Source organism: Cupressus sempervirens, chromosome 2 (genome assembly GCF_028749045.1).
Source record: "Cupressus sempervirens isolate cs-2001-9-10 chromosome 2, ASM2874904v1, whole genome shotgun sequence".
Lineage (NCBI taxonomy): Eukaryota > Viridiplantae > Streptophyta > Pinopsida > Cupressales > Cupressaceae > Cupressus > Cupressus sempervirens.
Genome location: NC_143119.1, coordinates 196,672,512 through 196,692,470, shown reverse-complemented (window position 1 = coordinate 196,692,470; position 19,959 = coordinate 196,672,512). Strand labels below are relative to the sequence as shown.

General features: G+C 32.8%; 1 pseudogene; it reads left to right on the top strand.

The window, feature by feature from the left end:
* Positions 1–2,998: 2,998 nt before the first annotated feature.
* LOC149571754 (alpha pinene synthase, chloroplastic-like) lies at positions 2,999–18,102 on the top strand (annotated as a pseudogene).
* The last annotated feature ends 1,857 nt before the right edge of the window (positions 18,103–19,959 follow it).

Genomic DNA, 19,959 nt, shown 5'->3' with positions numbered 1-19,959 from the left:
TAGAATTGGATGAATTTTATGCCTATAATTTTTATAATTTTTTTGAGTAAAAATTTATTTATTTAATTTTATTTTGAAATCCCTTTTTTAACTGTAAAAAATATAGGGTGTAGTTCCTGTCAAACAAGTATATGAAAATCATCTTTTTTTGTCCTGATTTGAAAATATCTTATAGATGACATGTATAGCTAGTGTACAAAAAAAGAAATAATTATTTTTGATGTATATTTTCTTTGTTATAAGTACTCAAGTTTGACCTTATTAGAATCCAACAAGTTTTTCCTCCTGTCAAAGCTTTCCTATGAAATCTATACCTTCTTGAAAAAAAATTACATATTCATGAAGAGGATTCTCTCCTCTAGAGATAAATATAATTTTAAAATTTTTTTGATATGATTTAGTATTTTTTTTCCTTTTTTGAGGGAGCATCTTCTGAAATGTTGAAATATCGACTTATAATACTTTGAGATTATAACATATTATAACTAATCAAAATACTCAAAAATTTATATAATGATGATATTGAATCTGAGATCTATAAAAGGGTATTTTTAGTTTTTGAAAAAAATTGAGTTTTGATAGAGAAATGAGATTTGACCAAAATAGGTTTTGGTATCACAAACGGTGACACAGATCTATTTGAAGCTTTTGGAAAAACATAGTTGAGAGGGTTAAAATCCTAGCTGAATTGAAAGCTTGGAAAGGTGAAATTTGGATAGATCTTAAGACTTGAGCAATTGTAAGAGCTTGGTTTTCATTATTTTCACACAAAAGTTCTTGACGAGAAAAAAATTTAATTATTTTTGTTCTCTCTATTGATATGCTGGGTGATTTATCCATCATCTTTGAAAGAAAATAGTAGAAACCTAGGATATTTTTTGTTTTCTTGTCATGAAATTATTTATTGGGATATTTTCCTTCTTCTTGAGCCCATAACATTCATTTCCTATGTCTTTTTTCCATTTCTTAATGATTTTTCTATAGGTTTCATTTCATATATTTCTTGTTGAAATTTTTGATAGAGGCTTTGAAGAAGATTAAGGAAGGGAAATGTGACTTGGGCCTTATTGTATATGGAATTTGTATTCAATATTTTTACCTTTTTTTTATTTTTTTTGCATATATTAGGTTGCAAATTTCTGATCCAACCTTCAAATTTACAATGAAACACTTTTAGGTTTCTCCTTTATCTCACCATACAAATGGATTTTGATGGAATCTTCTCCTGTAAACTTGAAATCTACATAGACTATACCCTTATTGTAGTTAGTTTGTTCACATGCTCTTTGTAGCCATTGTCTTACTAGTTGCATGCGAAGCTTTTTTCTATTTTTTGCTTCCATAAGAGACCATATTTGTCAAAAATCCTTCCTCTTGAATTTATAATAGATTCAAGGCTTTCTAAATGGTCATACTATTGCTTAAGAATTGTACCTCAGAAATCTTGTAGCTTATCCTTCTACTACTTTTGCTTCTTGTTGGAATTTTTACCACATAGAGTACCTTGATTAGCTACCAAGGCTTTTTTCTTGGAAGACTAGAGAATTCCCATACTAACTAACTTTTCATGTTCCAAGACCAATATTCCTAAAAGTGACTTGAATGAAGGCTTACTGAAGGCACTACCTATCGTTAACTTGTGAGTATTATAACTGGAAACAAAAGTGGGATATTTCAGAGGAAGATGAGTCATCACATGTTTGATCCACTTTCCATCCTTGATGGGTTCACCACAATCCTAAAGTTGTGCCATATACATGTCTACTTGGGTAATATAATCTTTGATGGTGTCGAAATTCCTAGGATCCAATCTGAGAAGATTTTCCTCAATGGTGTAGGCCATATCTTTATCTACTATCCCATACAATGCTTCACTTTTATTTCAGACTTCTATTGGATTGTTGAAGTTCATCATGTGATATTTGACAAGATTTGAGATATTCTTTAACAAAGTGCCTAGGGCTATTTCATGTTTTGATGCCTAGTCTTCTTTACGAGACCCATTAGCATCATCATCAGGTTTCTTTGCTACAACAATTACATAACAAAATAAACCTTTTTCAACTAATGGTTCCTTTATCTTTTCTTTCCAAGTAGCATAATTATGTGGTGTTAACTTAGAAAAAAACCCATAATGCAAAAGAAAGAGTGCAATATGAAGGAGACACAAGAACACAAGACAGACCCCCACTTTTCACTCAATCAAAGAATCCCTTCGCAAATGAATGCTTTAGGAACTTTATATGTAGTGCATTTACAATAGGCCAGTTGTCAAACTGGACAAAAGTGGACTTCTGATTTTGTTGTATACAACCTCCTCTTGGAGTTCAAATTTGGTACTTAGCAATGTAGCTCAGATGTACAACAATTTTGAAGTTTGATCAAAGCAATATAATGCAAAAAAGGACCTATTTCTAAAAGTGGTATTTCTATCCACACAAGCCTATAATTTGATTACAAATTTGGAAAGTAGACAAAAAATTAAGCACTTTCAAAAAAATATAGAGCCTAAAAATTTGTCTAGATGAGCCTATACAGAGCATTTGAAGTTTCAAAATGTAGGATTGGATAGGTACAATTGCCAAAAACTAAATTTTCTAACAAATCCAAGCATCAAAGCTAGAAAACAATAACACCATTGAAAAATTCAATTTTTTTAAGCCTAAATCAAAAAGAAATACACCTAATTTCGAGTTTGAATGACTGAGATATGGCCTCTTGAAGTTGGACTATCAAATCAAAACTACATATGGTGAGGGGTCTATAGAGGAAATTTCTAGGTTGAATTTGACATCCAAATGGCCATCACAACAGTGCAATTGGGTTTTCTTGTGATGGTCAAATAGCCGTCAAATTGAAGATAGTGAAATGGTGACGTCAATGAAAAAGATAATCCAGACTTACATGGCAATACAGTCAGTGATGTGGCATATCCTTACTATATGGATGCTGACATGCATGTCATACAACCTTCACATTTTGTTGATGTGGTGATTACATGGACGATGAATTGGGAGGGGGCACTAACGTGGTGTTTGTGTATGGCCAAGTGGTGGATGATGTGGTGCAGTTGTGGCGGATTGCATGGTGTTGACTTCTCAATTGCAGTAACTAACAAAGGTTGGCAATGGGTTTGAAGTGGTGTTAGTGAAAAAAGGACGACACTAGTGGGGAGCTCGCTAGAGTTGATTTGTTGGTGGGATGTCATGATCACTGGCAGGAGGTCATGGTCACCAGTGTGGAGGAAGCTGATGATGGGTGTGAGACTTTAGTCCCACATTCACCATGTGGTGTCTGTTGTGCTTGTTTAAAAATAAGGGGCCACTAGATTTGAATCGGCTAAGAAGCTGCCGCTAGTTATTTCACCTAGTTGTGAAGTGTGAAGTCCATTGTGGAATTGTAAAGACCATCATTGATGGAATAGTAAGCTAGTTATGTGGAATATTCTGTCCATGGGCACTAGGATTTGACCACCTAGTTTTCCAATTTCGTAAATTGAGAATTCAAGTTCTAGTTTGCAAAAACAAATTGCTTCAAATTTGACTATACCCTAAGGTAGGCAAATTTATAGCCAAAATTCACCAATTTGATGCTCTAGATGCAATGGTGAGGTTTTCTTTGGCTCTAGATGCTCCCAATAGCTATAGATACTTTGGATCTAAATCGTGGTCCTCCAAGAGGTGAAGCAAAAATGGTCTTCAATGGCTATGTAAAAAGAAGCTCCCTCAACTCTGATACCATGTAAGAATTTTCCTTAAGGAAAAATGACACCAAGATCAAGAAGCTCAAACACTAAGACAATATGGACCAATAATGGATGATTAGAATAACAATAATGAGCATATCATATGTACATACACACTAGAAGTGTCTATATATAAAGGCATCTAGAATGACTAGGAGTTAGCGAAGTGATAAGACTCACAACTAAGCACATGTCCACCAATAGTAGATTATTCTCCATTGAGCACATGATTTAGTGTGATGATGAGAGGATAAGCTTACATAGGTGTATCTCATAAAGAGATCTTGTAGACACCATGTGCTCAATTAGAGTGCAAACAACTATGTTGTCTACATGACAACTCAGATGAATATGCAAACTCCTGTGTTGTCAACAAGATAACTCATATGACTACGCATACTCCTAGGTGCCTATATGATAAATAATAAAATAATGCATTTAACCTAAGTAAACTTAAGTAAAGTGTAATAATAATTAATTATTTACACTAACAGATTTCAACTTTTTAAAAGAATATTAAAATAGGCACAAAAAATACAAGCTAAGGGATAACATTATGTCAGCCTCATAGATCTTATTCTACATATCAGCTTTGTGTTCTCATTTGTTTAGCAAAATTTGACCACCTTCATTATGTTGAATTGCAGTGTTCTACATTGAGAACTTGCTCATTTGTTTGAGACAATTATAGAATTCTATTGGTTTGTAAAATGGAAGAAAAAAGTGATAACGAAGAGAATGGTCTTCTTCTAAGCAACTATGACATGTACATGGGGCACACAGGCATTCAAGGTCTTGAATGAAGAAGATGGTAAGACAAGATCAGTTGAAAAGAAAATGGTTATGTGTGGTCTTAAGAGTGCTCTTTACTCTCTCTTTGTAGTGTATTTTTTAGTGTTAGGTATTTATTATTGCAACTTCATGAATCTTTGTGCTTTTTCCCACACAAACCCTACACATTTATTTTCCAAAATTTCAAGGGAATCTAAATCTTGCTAAGATCAAAGATAAAACCACTAGCATGAAAAAAGATTTTTAACAAGAGTCGTTCTTTTCTATATTAAATATGATATATTTTTCCCTCATGAGAATTATTTATATATGTTATAATTTATTCTGTAAATAAATTTTAGCAATGTATTTACGGTTTTCTTGAAGTAGATTCTATCATTTTGAAAGAAACCTACCTACCAGGTTACCCTCCTCACTTTAAATCAATACATTTTTTTATTAGAATGGATTCATAGATTTTTCTAGCAAGAGAATAAACATGAAAGTTTAATAAAGGAGATGATCTTAGAAGCTTTTATCCATTGTAATAAGCGTATCTATAGAAGAGACATCTTTTTATGATTCTAGGACCTATAAAGACAATATTTCAATTTTGTTACTAAAGTTTATCCTATTTATTCCCATAAAATGAAGATGATCAAAATTAGAATAAGTCCATATTTGTAGATACTTATACATATTCAATATGTTTAACTTCAAACATTTTATGTTTTATAAGAATCTTATGTTTAGATTTGTAGTTGTTTCTCATTACAATTAATAGATTTTATGAAAAGTGGATTATTTCAATTGAAAAAGTTCACTTAATTTTAGTCATTTAAAAAGTTAACTATTTGATAAAAGTGGACAATGAAAAATAAATAATATAAATGGAGGAAGGACTTAGGGCACATCCAAAATTAATAATTCATTAGATACTAGCAATAAGGATCTACCATTCAACACTAAAACAAGAAGTAGCCAAGTTGACATTCGAGAGATATCCAATTGTATTGAGATCCAAAGATGCAAAGTTTTTGTTTTTCACTTGAATTTCTTTTTTAAAGTATTTTTAATTAATTTTTTAATTCATATATTTATTTTCACACAAATTAGGTACATATCGTCACTTCAATTTGTATTTAAATTAATTTTCCTTCTTTAAATTTGTATTCACACAAATGTGATTTTTCTTCTTTAGAATTTAAGCTCATCTACAATAAACATTTTAAAAAAAATATTTCTTTCTTTAAAATATAATTATAATTAAATGATAATTTAGAATTGAACTAGAATTAGTATCCAAAAATGCTAATAATTATAAAACTAAAAAATAAACAAAATTAGATAGTATATCAAGAATTGTATCTTAGACCATGTTTTAATAGTGTTGTCAAAATGTATCACGATGTCACCTTTCCCATTTATTAGATTGCACAATGGAAATGTCTATTAAATTCGGAAGTTTAAAATTAAGATACCATAATAAATAACATATACAATTTAATTTTTAATGTATACTATATAATATATATCATAATATTAACATAGATCTTAATTAAACTTTCATAATATTTTAATAATTACACATATTATATAATAAAACTACAATATTATACAAAACAAATGAATTATTTAATATGTAGTATAATTATCAGCTCTATCCTTGCACCTTTCAGATGTCCCGAATCTTTTAGACGTTAGATAGTAACATTATATTATTCATGTAACATATCCATTACGTCTTATTTCTGACAGAGAATAGTCATATTTGTTAAAGAGCATAACGACAATATTATTCATTACGTGGCATGACTGAATTTGTGCCTAACTTTTACTCCTTATCTTTTGGGACAATGTTATTAAGTTATTGTACTCCTTATCTTTTGGGACTTACCAGTCTTGTTGCTTTGTTTTTCTCTTATGGTATTATCAGGCTGATTGAGGAGATAAAGGGCATGTTCAATGCTCTTCCTCAAAACACTTCATCTTCAGAGATTTCTAACGCCATTTCCAAACTGAGATAAAAGAAGCTCTTGACTATGTGTACAGGTACTAAGTTTCTACTATACACACACACACAATTGGAATCATTTGTTTTTTAATCACATCGTTCAATATATTCTTTAATCTGTTATATTACAGGATGTATTTCTTTATAATATAAAAGTGTTTGAGTGTAAATTAAGAATATAAAATATTAACATTGTCAAATTTCTATAATCTATTAGTAAATTGAGTATATTTCTGGATTTGATTCTGTGTTTTTAGCATCACTTCTTTCTTCTTTTCTATTCTTGCACTCTCTTCCTAATGATGGACCATTGAGTATGGTTCAAAATGTTGATGCTAAAACACACAATCGAATCCAGAAATATACTCAAGTATAACATATACTTTTACAAAATTTTGATTTTGGGAAAGAAGATAAAATGAATTCTTTTATTTTGATGGTAAAGCTATTCTTTAAAAAATTAAAATAAGGTTTGAGGAAAGGGTGGATTGCTTAAACATCACACACTAAGGCTTGATTCCTATGTTAAAAGTGTTAAATAGTCAAAGTTGACTTATTTTTTCAAGTTGGATTTCTTCCTTAATGTGTGATGTTTAAGGTTGGCTAAGAAAGGGGGGTTGTCAATAAGTTCAAAGACATTTGGTGAAGTTATTAGGGATCAAGTGTTTTTTAGTGCAATGTGTCAACATCATAAGAGATGAGGTTGGGATCGTGCTTGATGAAAACTTGGCAAAGGGAATATCGCTTTGTCGTTAGATCTTAGTCAAAGAGGTTTTACTTGTGGCTCATGCTCCCATATTTGATAGCTACACTTGTACATGTTATAAAATCCTCCATCCAACAAAAGGAGAGGTGTGGAGGCTAGAAATGAATAATAAAAATGACACGTGGCTCCAAAAATTGTTTTCTTTTGTTTTTTGTATTATTTTTTCTCTAAATTTTTACAAGAATTATTGCTAACAATTTCATTTAAAATACCATTTATGATGTATGTTAGAAAATAAACAACAATGTTTAATTATCAAAAGGTCAAAAGCATTGCAAATTGTTGCTAAAAAGTAGCCACATTAAGACTTGTTCTTTTACTCCATCCCTAATAGTTGTAACATGTGGTTTGAATAGTAGGTATTGGAATGATATGAATGGTATTCGATGTGGTAGAGAAAGTCCTTGCATAGATCTTAGCACCACAACCTTGGGTTTTCAAATTCTTTGTCTCCACAGATATGGTGTCTCTTCAGGCGATATTCATAAATTTATTGAATCATAAAACAATTGTTTATGTTGTTTTTGATTTTGTGACTTAATGACCTTTTATGATTTATGAATTATTTTGGACTTAATTATAAAAGATTATGATCATGTATCTACCAATATTTTTCTCGTGCAATAGGTGTACTTATACTTCTTATTAATAGAATGTTCATACCAATTCATAGAATAAATGAATAATTTATTTTTAAATGATCAAATTTGGTTTTAATGTTTAGTAGAATATACTTTAAAAATAGAGTAGACACTCTTATAATTAAATTATAAATGTAAAATTGCAAATTTTAAATTTTTTTTTAGCATTTCAAATTGAAAGATTTTTATACTTATTTATAAAGTATAATTTTGCTTCCAATTTTATTAATTATTGTACTTGAAATCTCAAAGTACTAGATGCAAAATTAACTATATTACAATTTATATTAACAAAAGATGGAGTTGTTTCTAACTTAATGTCATATTAGATACATTGTCGTAGTTCAGAGATAATGATGGGAAATTTGTATGCTCAAATATTCAATCAAATGAGGAGTTAAGGAGCATTTTAAATTTATATCGAGCTTCACTCATTGCATTTCCTAAGGAGAAAATTTTGGATGATCACGAGTTCTTTTCTACTACATATTTAAAACAAACTCTACCAAACAATAATAATACAAATATTATGAAAGAGATATAATTGATAAACTTGAATATATTTCTTCATATTAATCAGATCAATCTATTTAGCAATGGAAATTCTAATTTGTATGGTGTCATAGATAAAATTCAATTTAGAGTATGGTTAGCATACCAATGTGCCTAGATTGGAAGCAAGTACTTATATTGACATATATGGAGATGCCAAGAAAATGAACATGTAAATCTAATATCTTGTAGCATACTTGTGATATTCTAATTGAGATAAAGGGGTAAAAACTTTATTAAATATCATAAAGCACTAATACAAAGAGATCAAGGACCTAAGGTCTCGAGAAAAAACAAAAAAGATAGCCCCAAATAGAGGTAATACAACCAACACAATCATCTATCATCATTCTCCACCCTATCCTCATCATGAATGCTACTTAAGTCAAAAAAAAGCTCTTGAGGAACCAACTCCCATTCCTAAATTCTCCATCCATCAGCATTCTTGGAAGCCCATTTCACCAAACAGTCAACTGCCCTATTCCAATCCCTTGGAATATGGGCAAAAATCACCATTTCCATCAAAGAACTAATTTGAATTTTTTTTGCACAATCCTAGTCAATTTCCAATTAACATCAGTGACTTTCTATTCATTAAGCAGGTTGATTAAAACCTGGAGTCAAATTCACAAACTATTTTTCTCCACCCTAAAGCATGAGCTTTCTCAAGAGCAACGAGAATAGCCAACCCTTCCACCAGGTTAATGGTTTGAATCCCATCATAGATCAAAAAGATAAAAATCACTAATCCCATAGCATCTCTACCAATCCATCCGATACTAGTTGGACCCAAATTACCCCTTGAAGAACCATCAGTATTGATCTTCAAGACCCCCTTGGGGGGGGGGGGGTAGTTGCCATTTACCAACCCTATCAATTTTTTGCTTCTTACGACATCATCTCTTAACCTTGGTTAAGACCAAAGAAGACACCAAAGTCCCCAATCTCTCCAGCAACTCTGTATCTGGTTTCCCCAAAGAGAATTCCACTTTACACAGCCTCCACTTTCTCTTGAATCATGCCCAATAACTTTTGCCAAATTTGTTGCACTAGCCTCTACTCTCCATGAAAAAATTCTTTGATTGCACTCTAGCCAAATCTGCCATAATAAGAAGATAGGCCCCACAAACCACACCTCCTATAGAAAAGGAGCCATAGAAGGGGGTTGTCCCATCCCCTACCAAAACTCAATCAAGGAGGAAGCATAGACACAAGGAGTTGCCCAAACTCCCCACCAGAAATGCCAAAGTTGCAGAGCGAAAGAGCAACAAAAAAACAAATGAGAAGAGGCCTCCTCATTAGCCCCACACATAACATAGCTAAAAGGGCCATGGAATCCTCTCTTCTAAATATTATCCCAAGTCAAACACTTATTCCAAACCAACATCTAGATAAAACAGTTACATTTTGGCCAAGATAGCTTTTTCTAGACCTTCTTCCACCACTGCACTTTAGGTAGAACCATCTTATGAGACACCAATTTGCTATATCTAGAGGCAACCATGTATGTCCCATTAGAATTGGGAGACTAGGCAAGCACATCATCCTCCCGAAGAGAACAACATCCTCTACTAGAGAGGATATTTTGTAGCATAGCACACCCCTCCTATAAATTAGCGATCGACCATTCATCTAGGGGCTTCCATTTAGCCATTTCCATTTGACCATAAGGGAAAAAGGACTTAAAATCAATCACCCATGACCAAACAACCTCCAAAAACTATTGACAAAGAAATACTAGGTTAGGAAACTAAGAAATGATTGGGGGATATCCATCCCAAGAGTCTAACCAAAATTGGGCCTCCGCCCCACACTTGCAAATCCAGAATAATCCATCCTTAATAAGCTTAGCCCTTTTCTTTAAAGTATCCCAAATCATAGAACCCTTCCCCCCAAGTGGATACCTAGAAATATCAAGATGAGGAATCCCTGGGAGATACTTCTAAGAAAGAACCATTGCCTAGCTCTTATCCTGCTCAAATGTTACACCATCGCCAGTAAATTTTAGCAGCCAACGCCTCTCTTATCAAAGCTGACTACCTTAAACCTAGTCCCCCATAATATTTCAAACTGCACACCACTTCCCATCTAACCAAAATCCATTTGGAAGCCTCCAAGCAGCCCGCCCATAAAATTGGTTCACCATAGAATCTAGATCCTTAAGAAATCCCATAGGAGCAACCTGGAGCATGCATCTATAAATGGGTAGAGCCTGCACAACTGACTTAATCAACTGGACATGACCAACAAAGGATAACTAGTGATGAGTCCAATGATTAACTTTCACCCAAAATTTGTCCAAAATAACCTACCAAAACTCCTTGGGAAGCCTACTTAGTGAGATGGGAATGCCAAGATATGTCAATGGGAGATTCCCAATTTGAAACCTCAAAGTGTGAGCAATCCTATGTTGAATAGAGCCTGGAGTATTAAAGAAGTAGATGGAATATTTTCCCTTATTAATCTACTTTCCTAAGGTAGCTAGGTACACATCCAAGACCCTACAAAGATTAGATGCCTTCCTCATTGTAGCCATCCCCATCAAAGTTGTATCATCTACAAATTGCACATGAGTCTGCAGGGGTAAAGCTCTACCCCACCTCCAACCTTGAATAAAACCAGACTCCACATTCTGTTTAACCCATCTCCCCAAGCCTTCTACCAAAAGAATAAACAAATAAGGGGAGAAAGGGTCTCCCTAAAAAAGCCCCCTTGAAGCCCCAAAAAGCTTAGAATGGCTCCCATTAATAAGCACCAAGAAAGAGACTGAAGTAATGCAACTCCAAACCCATTGAATCCAATCTTTCACAAAGCCAAAAACACTAAGAAACCACCATTGGAAGGACCATCTTACTCTGTCATATGCCTTTTCCATATCTAATTTGATAAACATCGCTTTTTCTTTTGATTTGGCCATAAAATGGATGACCTTAGTTGCAATAACAGTCCCATCAAAAATTTGCCTACCAGCAACAAAACCACTTTGCTCCTCGGAGATTAAATCAGCAAGCCCCTTCTTTAACCTATCTATAATAAGTTTGGAAATAATTTTGTAGATAACATTGGATAAAGAGATGGGCCAGAATTGGGTCAACCTATCAGCCCCCTCCTTCTTGGGGATAAGAGAAAGAAAAGTAGCATTTAGAGCCCTTAACATCTGCTTATTGTATTGAGACTCATGAACCACAGCTAGGAGATCAAAATTGATGATATCTATGAACTCTTGAAAAAACTTAATAGGGAAGCCATCCAGACCTGGTGCCTTCCCTTTCTTCATATTAAAAATAACCCCTTCAAGCTCCTCAAGCAAGATATCCTTCATGAGCTATTGATTCGTATCTTCGATCAAAAGAGAGGGGATACATGAAAGAACTTGGGCTTCCTCAAGAGACCCCCCCTTGCAAGTCCTCTCTAAAGAAAGATTCAAATTACTAGACTTCCTCCCTAAACATTTCTAGAAAGGAAGAAAGAAGCTCTCCCCTATCATTCACCAATCTTGAGATAGAGTTACCATGTCTCCTAGCTTTCACAAAATTGAAGAAAAAAGTTGTATTTTTGTCCCCTTCCTAAAGCCACTCAATTTGCACCTTCTATTTCTAGTACATTTCCTCTCATAGTTCCCATTCTTTAATCAATTTCATAGCCCAAGCCTTGTCCTGAAGGAATTCATCTATTACCCCCTCCTCTCTTATCCTTCTTGTGATATCATCCAAATCTGCTTGAGCCCCTACTTTTTCATGAAATATATTCCCATAGTGTAAACAATTCCATTGCTTGACCTCAAATCTAACATATTGAAGAAGCTTAGCAAAAATATACATTGAAGTGCCATAGGTTGGTCTACCTTTCTTCCACTAATCAGAGACCAAATCATGCAAAGATGAGTCCCAAAGCCACATAAGTTGGAACCTAAAGGAAGGCTTTTGAAGCACTTGAGTTGATTCTATAAAAAGTTTGATAGGCCAATGGTCCAATCCTCCCCAATCCAAGATCTTAGATCAAGATGACCACATCCCTCCAATTCAGTAACAAGAAACTAGTAACCGATCTAACCTTTTTGCAATACAAAACTCTCCAGTCCAACAATTGTTCTAGGTGAACTGGCCATTGTTCGGTTTAATGTCCACAAGGTTCAAGGTATTAATATTGTCATGAAGCAGTAATGCAAAAGGCTCCAATCTACTAGTACCACCTTGCTTCTGAGCCAGCTCACAAATAGCATTGAAATCTCCAGCCAAAATCCAAGGATGAAAGGGTAGCATGCTATGAATCAGCTTGATGTGGGACCACAAAGTATGTTTACCCTAGAGATTAGTAGGCGCATAAATATTGGAAAATAATATGACACCCCCTGTCTCTAGGCAAGTAGCAATCATGGACAGAGAGGATTTAGAGGAAATACACCAAAGAGGTTAGATTTTTCTAGGATTCCATAAACAAGCCAAACCCTTGGAAGCACCATGGGCCCTAATGCATTGGCATTCCCCACTTCTCCACAACCTAGGCTTCAAACCTTGCATACTCTCCATAGATAACTTAGTTTCCTACAAAAAGAGAACATTAGGACCTTGTGTTCTGACTAACTCATGAAAAACTTTGTGTTTGGGGCCGCTATTCAAGCCTCGCACATTCTATGATAGAACAGTCATTTCAAGGGCATGAACAAATTGAATCCAAAGGCTTAACTGCCCCTGAATCCACCAAATTTTCACTAGCTAATTTAATCTTTTCCACATATTTTTTTTTGCCAGATTTAACAAATTTCTCTGCCCCCACCCTTCTTGATATCTTTCTATAGAATACCCAGTTTGGGAGGAGGCTTATTCTTCATTGTCAAACTTGAACCAATGTGCTGCCCAATAGCTGGAGAATCCATACTTACTGTGGTAACAATGGTCAAGGTTTCTTGCACCTCAGAAGTTCCCTTTTGCTAATCAGCATCCAATTGTCAACACTCCTCCCCTAGGGGATCCATAGTAGAATAAATAATACGATCTTCTTGAGCTAAGTCCACAAGGCCATGATCCAAATTAATCAAACTCGAGTTCACCTCCTATTGGCTAAGCTCATCCAAAACCTCAAACCTGTTAAAGGTATCCTCCTGCCTTTCTTTGAAAGACCTCTTTTGACCCCTATTCCTATTCCAAGCCCTGATTAGAACAAAACCATCAGAAGCGCCTGCCTCATCAGGAGCTATGCTCTTCCCTTTATCTATCTCAGGAGGCTTGCTTACAGGCTGTGATGGATGGGATTCCTGAGGTTGATTCCTTGGGCATCTTCACTAAAAATGACCATATTCTTAACAAAGGAAACAATGAAAAGGAAGAGTTTCATAATCTAATTACTGCACCCAAGAATAAGAACCTGCACACATCTCTATTGCATCTGGTAAAGGTCTACTAAGATCAATTTCAACATAAATGTGAGCAAAATTAATTACCTTTTTTCCCAAGGTTTGTGATGAAGTCCCTATAGGATTTCCAAGCATAGAGGCCAAAAGATGTAACACATCCTCTTGACAACATTCTACTAAGAACCTCGATAAGATAATCCATACTATGACACGATTGGGTAGCTCCTATGTAGGGTTGAAGCTAGCATGCCATGGCTTAATAAACAACCCAACCTTATTGTTGAAATAAGTACCTCCCTCAAACACCCTATTGCGATCAGCAATACAGTTTAAAGTAACCATGAAATAACTGTTTGCCATCAACATTATCTCCATTTCCCCTTCTAGTTCCCAAGTCCTCTAAGCCCAAATCTGCAATAATTGCAAGGAAACCGTCATTCCTAAAAACTTACAATATAGGGAATGATGCGAATAATATTCAACATCATCTGCAATCATTTCAGTTGGGACAACCAGTTTTGGCCTCTCCTCGCACCTCTCAAGACATCCATTGGTCTTTGCAATCCTTGAGCCATTAGATAGCCCCAAATCAACAGTCTTAGAGTTTGGAATGAATAGGTTATTGTCAAAAGTCTTCATCCCTTGGTTTGAAAATTTAGGGCCTAAAGCCACCCAAAAATCCATGCGAGGGCTCTTCATTGTTGTCTCCCCCTTAGCATCAGCCATTGATAAGAACCACCAAATGGGAAAGGGATACCCTCCCCATCCTTTATCCAATACCTTCCAATTTCAAACAACCACCTCCACTCCCTATCCACCATAGCAAAGAACAAACTAGGGCTGCTGGATATCAAATACCCACCTATAGCGTCCACTTCCCATGAACAAAGAAAGTTAGTAGGAAAGCACAAAGCATTCTTCGCGTGTAGAAAAGGTCTCCACCTTCAGATCATGGCCCAATCCAAAACCTGTGAGGGAGAACCACCCAATCTGTAACCCCTGAAACACTAATCTCCCATTTTCGCATTGCTCAGAAGACACAAGAGTAGAGCTAGGGCACAGGTGCCCTAGCTTGAGATGCAAGAAAAATGTTTGGCCTTGATCATAGTCCATAAGAGAAATTTCTATGAAGAGGCTTCCACCTTGTGATATTCTAATTCAAAACCTTAAGATTTTCTTTTTTCAATACACAATATAATTTTGTATTTTAGTAGAAAATAAGTTTTTATTTCTTAATTTTCTTAAAATTTTCTAAGATATTCTAACATTATAATTTGGAATTGTTGTAGTATTTTTAACTCAATTATTTTGGAACTAGAAAAGATGGACTTCAATATGATCCAATCAATTCAACAACATGAACTTCAAATTCTCTCAAGGTAAAAATTTCATGCTATGAAAGATACTATTTTAGTTTTCTTATTTAGTTAAATTTATAATATTTTTTTATTGTTTGATTACTAGACAATCATATTTATTTAGTAATGTGTGAATGTTATAGATGGTAGATAGAGTATGGTCTAGCTAAACTAGAGTTTGTTTGACAATGCCATGTGGAATTTTATTTTATAGCAGCTGCGATGTGTACTAATCCAAATTATTCTACTTTTAGAATTGGGTTTGCAAAGATGTGTACATTTCTCACTTGCTTGGATGATATTTATGACACTTATGGAACTTTGGATGAACTTAAACTCTTCACACAAGCCATCAAGAGGTATGCACAACTTACAAGAAGATATGAAACATATGCATGTGCTAAATATTTAAATATTATTTGTGTACAACACATGGATTCCATGTGATAGCTAATAGATTGATAATAACATTAAGTTGACATAATAAGTGATTAACGACTAGAAAAACTAGTAAGTAGACATATGTTGCTTTATCTTTCCATATTTGTTATGCACTTTCCATATATTCATATTGTGATAATAGATTATCTTATGGTTAATGAAGGTGGGATTTAGCATCCATGGAAGAACTTCTAGAATATATGAAAGTGGCATTCAACACCTTTGATGAAGGTGTAAGGAGCATGGTTTGAGAGGCTAAAAAAACTCAAGGAAGAGACACACTTGACTATGCACATAAAGCTGTATATTTGTGAAACTAACTAATTCTCCATATGCATATTTAATATTATATTAGTGTAGAGAGTGTGGATAAAGTATTTAATTAAACTAATATATTAATTTATCCAAATTTTTTAGTATTATTTGAACATTCATTACTAATTATCTCATATATAATTCATTACCATATCGACCATAATAAGTAAAAGTGAAATAATTTAAAATAAAATTATTTTATTTAAAAAAGAAATGAACTATAATATAATCTATGCATAAAATACACTTTCTCAGATGTGTTACACCCCACACACACACACACATAGACATTCATACATAACCTCTTATTTCATTGTATGCCACAAATGTGTTTTAAATAAATTATTTCATATATTTTCTACTTATTATTGATAATAATAATCTATAAAATAGAAAATTTATTTCAAGTCATTAAAATCTCATTCTCAATGTAATTAACAATATAATTGGATTGGAGAGGGTTTTCCCATTACTTGGTATTTTAATTTTGTTGTTTACCTTTTTATATTTTCTTAAGTCATAACCTTATATTACTAATATTAAGCTAATTTGCATCATATTCTAATCAATTTAACCTTTTGACTATGTCTAATCATATTAATTTCATCATTGATCCTTTTAATCTTTTTAATTGATTAGTCATCCTTTTTAGGGGAAATAACCAACAATTTATCCTCTATACTAAGTCATGTGTCAGATGTCATGATAAATAAATATAAATTTTCTACCCAACTTTGAATTTATGTCAAAATTAATTTTAATTGTTCACTTTTTGAAATGAGAGAATTATTGAAAATTTAAATGTCCAAATATCTCCTTCTACTAATTTTCTTTCACCTACTAAATTAACCTACACCTCCTATATTCTAGCCCACACCTTCCCTTTCCATTTTCTTAGTAGTTTAGCCTCCCTTCCAAATTTCATTTCTCTTTATACATTGAATCTTGTCATAAAATCTCATAAATATGACAATTTACAATTGCAATATGAGACTTTCCAAATTGAAACTCTTCCAATGATTATAGCCTTTCCATTTACCAAAATTGAGTTCCCTCATGCAATCTTGACAATTGGTTGAGTTTCGATCTCATCCATTAATTTTGAGTTCCAAAACTTTTAACATTTTCCCCATTGCTCTTAGTTATCAAACCACAAATTTTCAAATATGTTTTCATTATTGTCAAAATTTTTCTTTCATTTCTAGATTTACTTTGTCATTTAATGTAAGAAAAAGACCATCAACCTAAGAAAAAAAAATGTGCATGATTGAAGTCCAATTGAGAGAGTTTTTTTTTTGTTTTCTATTCCATGCACTTTGTTTCAGTTACTTTAATGGTTTGATTAATATTTAGGTTGCATGATTAATTAGGCTTTGTGGTTGTTTACTGTATGCAACATTTTTTTATAGAGTTTTCTAGTAATTTATTTACTTTAAATTACTAATGTTGACTTGGAATATTGATTTTGTATAGTGGGAAGCTTGTATAGATTCTTTCATGCAAGAGGCAACTTGGCTTGCAATAGGGTATATACCATTTTTATAGGAATATTTAGAGAAGGGAAAAGTAAGCTCTAGATCTCATGTTGTAATCTTGCAACCTATACTATCATTAGATGTGCCCATCTATGATGATATTATAAAAGAAATTGATTATCCATCAAAGTTTAGTGATCTTTTATGCTTGGCCCTCAAACTAATAAATGATACAAATACTTTCAATGTATGCATATAAATTTAGATAATTCAACAAAATTTTCAAAATATTGCATTTATTCATTCATATAATTAATTAATTTTATTTAAAAGTGATTAATTTGAAATTTGACAAAACTATAATGGTTTTATTGAAGGTTGAGGAAAATTGTGGAGAAGCAACATCGTGTGTGACATGTTATTTGAAAGATAATCCTAGATCTACTGAGGAAGCATTAGAGTATCTCAATTCTTTGATTGATGAAAAATTCAAAGAATTAAATTGGGAATATTGAAAGCCTGATAATGTCCCAAGAATAAGCAAAGATCATGGATATGCAATATCAAAAGGCATCCAACTTCTATACAAAGAAAGAGATGGAATCAATGTATCAAGCATTGAGACAAAAACTCTTATCACCAAAACCATGTTTGAACCAATACCTATGTGACATATAGATTATATATACATTGTCAAAAATGAAATAGTTTCCTTTTATGAATCTAAAACAATGCTCAAGTAGTTTACTAATTCTTTGTACATGAGGATTATACACACTTTAACAAAGTAATACTTTTCTTTCAAAAATATAGTGTTATTGATTTTGATGGGAATTTTTGAAATATTATTTTTTATCTCATGATTATTGTTATCGCTTGAAATTCAACCCTTATAAAGTTGAACAAAACTTAATATTTCAAGGTAACATGGAATCACTTCTAAGTTGTGGACAACTTAAGGTTTGGAGTGAATCTCTAGATAAGGTTGACTCCTAGTTTCTTAACATGCTGAACTACTGATTTCCCAAGAAAATGAATAAAGAAACTGAGAATAAAAGGACTATAACTAGGACTAAAACTAAAACACTAAAACTTAAAGCTTTAAATTGCACTAACTAAAGTGATTACCAACTTAAGCAGAAAATAAATACTTCACCAATACTTAGCTCAAGTATGGAGACAATGAATAACAAACCCACTAGAAATTCACCCATGCATAAATATTTCATTGGCTAGTTACAAGTTATAATCACTAGAAAGAAAAACATAAATCTTCACAAAATTGGTTCTTATACACTTAAATAACATGGTTAACAAGCTACATATTAACACACCACTTACAAAGAGGGCATAAAAATATGAGATAAAAGTTGCAAGGAAAATGATTACATACAACTTCATGAAATACTTAGCATAGACAAAAAAAATAAATGAGAAGAATTCAATTGACTAGAAAATAGAACATGAGACTTGCAATTTATTCGTCTTCCATTAAAAAACTTGAGTTACAAAATATCAAGAAATAAGACAAAGGATCACCAAAATCATTAAGTCTCCACATCCATTAATCATAATTGAGGAAAAGAAGTGAATAAAGCTCACTAAGTACATCCTTGAAGAACCCTGGGTTGAATACAGAAAAATAACCCCTAAAATAGGACCTAGAACTTCATAACATCAAGTGTAAGCCCACTCAAAACTCCATTAAGTTATAAGTAATCTTGTGACTCATCAAGACTAACTTGAGCAATACTCCAACTAACCATAAAGAGTCTTCAACCACCTTTGAAAATGCAACAAACCCATACTATATTCCCATGTCAAATGACCACCCCAATTACCTAGTCACATCACCAATGAAAGCATATCTCCATTTGCTTAATGACACACATATCTAGTTTGAAATTTAAGTCATCATATCAAGAGTAATAAGGTGTTACAAAAAGGCTTTTGACATTCATCATTTTTTGCATTTTGTAAATTACATTACTAAATGATTTATACATAACATCATTTAATAATGTTATTTTTTAATGAAGATATTAAAGAAAAAGTTCAAAACAAATACAAAGAAAATAAGTTTCAAAACATCGACACCTACTATAACCACCCATGACATACTCTTATTAGAAATTTCTAATAATTAAACTTTATTCATTCATTCTCAACTTTGATATGGTAAGTTGCTAATTTCTTCTTGGTGCTGATAAAATTTTCTAATTGTTAAATGTTAATTATAATTTTCTTCTTGTGATAATTCAAAGGGTGTTTATTTTTCATTTTCATGTTTCACATAGTTTTTTGGTAAAACTAGGATAGAAAACTTACTTTTGATTTTGCATTGAAGGGTTTTTATCCTTTTCAAGAGAAATTAATTGTTATTAATATTTGGGGTGCATTTTTACTATTGTAATTGGTTATATTTTGGTGGATTTGTGAATCTCAACATTTTTGTGTGTGCTCTTGAAGTGAGGAAGTTGTAGTGACTCTTATGAAGTAGACTGTGCATTAATTTTTTTGTGCCTTAT